Source organism: Bradysia coprophila, unplaced genomic scaffold (genome assembly GCF_014529535.1).
Source record: "Bradysia coprophila strain Holo2 unplaced genomic scaffold, BU_Bcop_v1 contig_358, whole genome shotgun sequence".
Taxonomy (NCBI): domain Eukaryota; kingdom Metazoa; phylum Arthropoda; class Insecta; order Diptera; family Sciaridae; genus Bradysia; species Bradysia coprophila.
The window spans coordinates 3345386-3351234 of NW_023503616.1; the positions used below are offsets into that span (position 1 = coordinate 3345386).

At 33.4% G+C, this 5849-nt stretch overlaps 1 protein-coding gene across 10 annotated transcripts in view; it reads right to left on the reverse strand.

Annotated features, from left to right (window-relative positions):
* LOC119081248 (RNA-binding protein Musashi homolog Rbp6) overlaps positions 1 to 5849 on the reverse strand; it is a 408246-nt gene that overhangs the window by 168908 nt on the left and 233489 nt on the right. The gene's annotated exons all lie outside the window — the stretch shown is intronic.

Sequence of the window (5849 nt, forward strand, 5' to 3'; positions counted from 1 at the left end):
GAAAACAATATTTTAAGGAAAACTTAATTCGTTGGCGAAAAGAAACATCGTAATTACCCAGAAATAAATATTAATTGAACCAAAGTTGATTCCCCATATACGCACCCTTTTCACATTACGTATCTTACGCCCATAAGAAGTTTCAAAAATGTACCGTTACGCATACCAACTTTGTCTTTTTAAGAGCGCTCACCCCTTGGCAAATTTTTAGCCTACATTTGTGCGCAAAAATATTCGTTTTTTGATGATTTCTCTGAATCCAAATCATTTTTTGAAAAAGTAAAACCATTAAAGCATGCAAAAATGCGTTACTTCTATGGAAAAATTTGGTTTGCGAGTCAAAACTTGACCTACCGGGAGAAAACATTGCAAAATGTGTAATTTACACATTTTGCAAATGTTTCTCCAAGTGGGATAAGTTATCAATCACAAACCAATTTTTCCTTTAAAAGTAACACATTTTTGCATGCTTTAATGGTTTTACTTTTTCAAAAAAAGATTTTGGTTCAGAGAAATCATCAAAAAACGAATATTTTTGCGCACAAATGTAGGCTAAAAATTTGCCAAGGGGAATGTCATTGCGCAGATGGCAAATCTTATTTGATATATGAACGAGGCCTTTTCCTTTTCTCATCCACGGTAACAATAGAATAACAGCGTCACAAATTTTACTACCACGTAGATGTCTTCTGTCAATATTTAATGACAATTCTGAATAGCGGTCAACGGTTTTCTCTCGTCTGAACAGTCAGAAAGTGCAAATTTACTTCTGAGATATCCGATTGACGCCTACTTCAGCTATTTGCAACAGCAACAACGACAGATTCTAGTAAAAGCACCATTTTCCATTAAAAGTAAACATAAAAGCAAAAAGTTGAGAGCGAAGTAAAACGAAAACACTTTTCTTATGAATGCTTCACAATTAAACTTCAAAATACATGCGCCCCGGTGGCCGAGTGGGTTAGGCACTAGAATTGTACATATAAAGTCTTCACAACAAATTGTACATATTGCGGTAACGTGAGTTCGAATCTCACCCGGGGCAATTAATTTTTCGAGTTTTTTTTTTATTTCCATTAACAAGTTTTTCACATTTTCAGCTTTCTCCTGTTAGAACTGTAATCAAAAACACAAAACTATAACTTAAAAAAAAAATGCCTCGGGTGAGACTCGAACTCACGTTACGTGAACTGTACAATTTTTCCAACACACTTTATGTACAATTCTAGTGCCTAACCCACTCGGCCACCGGCGCATACGTATTTCGACGTATAAATATGAAATTGTCATGAGAAAAGTGCGCTATTCTTAATTTCTTCTCCATCGCTTTTTGATTTTGACAATTTTGTTTTACGACTTACAATGATCGATAATAGATTCGTTAACTTGTCACAAACAAAGTGCCAAAACAAAAATTTGTTGTTTTAGGCAGCAAGAATATGAAAGATGACACAGGTTTCGAATTGTCGCCACAACGCGAGGAGCTGTCGTCCTATCAGCTTTACGACAATATTTGATCCACGAAAACCATTATTTTGTCGACGAACGAGCGTAAATTAATAAGATTCTTAAAAATATGATCTGGATCTACACATACACAAAATCATGACAGAAATTATCTAAAGTCCTAAGATTATAGCTCGTTAAGTTTGGAATGTAGTTAAAGCCGTTTTAATCATGGCGCCGCGTCATGACCACTACTTCCCTTTTTTATTGGTATGAAAATATTAAAATGAAAGATTTTCTGAGCCAGTTTTTTTTATTTTGCTTAATCCACAATGTACATTTGACATATGAGCAGCACTTTGTAATACACATGTTTAATAAATATTATGCACGTATGACAACGCGGTCGAGGCTTTCCGAGACGGCTTGTCATACGTGCATATTCTTTTTTATCGCATACGCGGTGTGATTCTTCGAAAAAATTATTCACAAACAGTATACTTCTGTAAATTGGCAAAGTGTCATTCGCATATCTTGTTGTCTCGTTTTCGCTTATGCGATAAAAAAGAATATGCACTTACGACAAGCCGTCTCGGCAAGCCTCGACCGCTTTGTCACCCGTGCATAATATTTATTATCGCATAAGCGAAAACGAGACAACAAGATATGCGAATGACACTTTAACAATTTACAGAAGTATAATGTTTGTTTACATATCCTAGGTGAATAATTTTTTCGGGGAATCACACCGCGTACGCGATAAAGACATTTCTTAAATGGTAGAAACTTGGTTATTACGAAATGGTGTCCATATATACTTGACGAAACGAACGTCATTGCGCAGATGGCAAATCCTATTTGATATATGAACGAGGCCTTTTCCTTTTCTCATCCACGGTAACAATAGAATAACAGCGTCACAAATTTTACTACCACGTAGATGTCTTCTGTCAATATTTAATGACAATTCTGAATAGCAGTCAACGGTTTGCTCTCGTCTGAACAGTCAGAAAGTGCAAATTTACTTCTGAGATATCCGATTGACGCCTACTTCAGCTATTTGCAACAGCAACAACGACAGATTCTAGTAAAAGCACCATTTTCCATTGAAAGTAAACATAAAAACAAAAATTCTGTTTTTGTGTCTCATTCGCTCAAATGGATTTTATTTAACGCCAAATATTTCGTCTGCACAAGCAAAAAGTTGAGAGCGAAGTAAAACAAAAACACTTTTCTTATGAATGCTTCACAATTAAACTTCAAAATACATGCGCCCCGGTGGCCGAGTGGGTTAGGCACTAGAATTGTACATATAAAGTCTTCACAACAAATTGTACATATCGCGGTAACGTGAGTTCGAATCTTACCCGGGGCAATTAATTTTTCGAGTTTTTTTTTTATTTCCATTAACAAGTTTTTCACATTTTCAGCTTTCTCCTGTAATCAAAAACACTAAACTAAAAAAAATACCTCGGGTGAGACTCGAACTCACGTTACGTTAACTGAACAATTTTCCCAACACACTTTATGTACAATTCTAGTGCCTAACTCACTCGGCCCCGTATTTCGACGTATAAATATGAAATTGTCATGAGAAAAGTGCGCTATTCTTAATTTCTTCTCCATCACTTTTTTGATTTTGAAAATTTTGTTTTACGATCTACGATGATCGATCAAAGATTCGGTAACTTGTCACAAACGAAATGCCAAAACAAAAATTTGTTGTTTTAGGCAGCAAGAGAATATGAAAAATGACACAGGTTTCGAATTATCGCCATATAAGCTTTACGACAATATTTGCGATCCACGAAAACCATTATTTTGTCGACAAACGAGCGTAAATTAATAAGATCTTTAAAAATATGATCTTGATCTACACAAAATCGTGACAGAAATTATCTAAAGTCCTAAGATTATAGCTCGTTTAGTTTGGAATGTAGTTAAACCTGTTTTAATCATGGCGCCGCGTCATGACCACTACTTCCTTTTTTTATTAGTTTGAAAATATTAAAATGAAAGATTTTCTGAGCTAGTTTTTTTGTTGTGCTTAATCCACAATGTACATTCGACATATATACTTATACGTATTTCGTATATATATCGAAATACACCACATACAATTTAACTGTGTAGCACGATGAAAATATTCTATTATGTAGATACGATGGGTAATGTCTGTATAAAGATTGAATTTAAATTTTTATTTCAACCTTTGGAAAATTTATTTTATTCTTTCTACAACCATTTTGTAGCATTTGCATACACATAGCCAATATTAAATTTGCTATTTCTCTTCTCCCATACAGGTTCATACAATATCAGGTATGGATAAAACGAATAACCTTTGCATAACATAAAAGCACACAAAATGTATTTATACAATTCGTTATGTATGTATTCGATAACTTTATAGTCTAGATTCTTCTACATACAGTAATCGAAACCGGAATCAAAAGCTCAAGATTTGATCAAAGTAATATATGAATTTGTGCAACTTCAACGACATAATACCTCTAACTGTATCACCATAATATACCTTTATTACACACTACACTCCCTATAATCATTTAGAAATTCCCAAACAAATTTGAGGAAAACCTGTATTTGCTTTTCGCATTTAGCAAGTCGGTACATTTCTGTTATCGATATTCAATTTACTTTGAATTTATAAAAAAAACACCAAAATACAAATACCACATATTACAATCGCTTCTTCAATGAGTTTGTTTTTTACCATTCTGAAATTCTATACATTTATATACGTATGTATAATGGTAAGAAAACGCTTCGAATATTCCCCCAATGACTGATTTAATGTTTCACTGTGCGATCTGGAATTTTCGTATTTCACATTCTTCGTTGCCGTGTTGTTTTCATTCAGATTTTCCTTTATTTTTCCTTATACATGTTATATATAAGTCTACCGAAATACACGGAAAAAACCTCACCAGTTCGATGTATAATATTTGGGAAATTTTTGTATGGAATTTCGTATTCAAATCATGCCCTAGCCTTTATACTTTTTTTTAGCGTACCTAATACACCTCAATCCTATGCAGAGTATGTGCATGGTACATTGTTGTTGTGCGCTGTAATGTACGGGTGAAGAAAAGGTGTTATTTTTGTGTGAGACTCACTTCCTATATTATAAGCCAGAAAAAAAAAAATATATTCCCATACATACCACCCCTTAAACTGTAGAAAATGTCTTTAGCTAAACCGAAACATTGAACACAGTAGCAAAGAAATACTTTTTCTTTCATTCGGTTCACCAATGCCCCGTTTCCTTTATTTTATATGTATACATACCATACATACACCCAATCTATCCCGCACACCACTTACCATAGTAGATGAAAACTTTTTTTTTCTCTGAAGGAAAATATACTTTATTATACAAAGGAAAAATTGAAATATTGAAAAAATTTTGGCACTGCCTTTCTTACGTTTTTCGTTTGTTTTGTGAAAATGCCATAAGCCGTATAATTTACGTTATTACAATGTGGAGCTATGTGACGCAAGGTTATTAGTTAAAATGTGCGTATATTATTATGGTTGCAGAGAATATTTATTATCGCAAAGTAATATACGCGCGGGTGTGCGGTTTGTCGAAGCGAGTGGTTTAGAAGGAATTATATAATATATATTTTATTAGACGTTGAATACCTTTTGTTGTAGAATAGGTCTAAATTATGATAAAGAATTCTTTACTGAGTAAATGTGGTGGGTAGATTTTTATAATTATATTATATTCTTAGGACATTATAGTTCTTTCTACAACGTTTAATATAACAGGGTATAGTTATAGTCAATCGTAACCAATTAGGATCGTTGGATTGGAATTCGTGAGGTTTTTGAAAGACAATTTGAATATTTGAGATTTTGTTGACAACATAAACCTAACAAAATCCCAAAAATTATGCTTCTCTATTATTAATATATTATTAATATCAGTTTTATTTAAAAAAAAAAAAAAAAGAATGACCTCACTGGATTCGAACACGGTACCTCCAACACCCCAGTCTCCGACATTCCTACTGACCTAACGAATCGTTAACAAATTTGATGCAATGTTCATATTCAACGAAAATTGTGTTCCTAAACTTCTGATGTTTGTTTTGCCTATATTGATTGAACCATTTATTTAAAAAAAAGGTTTTTTTGTTTGCATTCGGTTAATTTTTTTTTATTAAAATAGTGGTTTTGTACAATGTTGTAAGAAATGCTCTCGAGTAAGTTACTAAGTTACTAAAACAATTGAATCTGCACCTAGGTCAAATAATCAAATATTTCTGTACAATTATATTGCTTCCGCGTATCACGATTCAGCGTCGCTTACAATGCTGCCGACTGGGTTGCCAATTGTCACAATGATTGTTACTAATGAAGATGATGGGAATTAA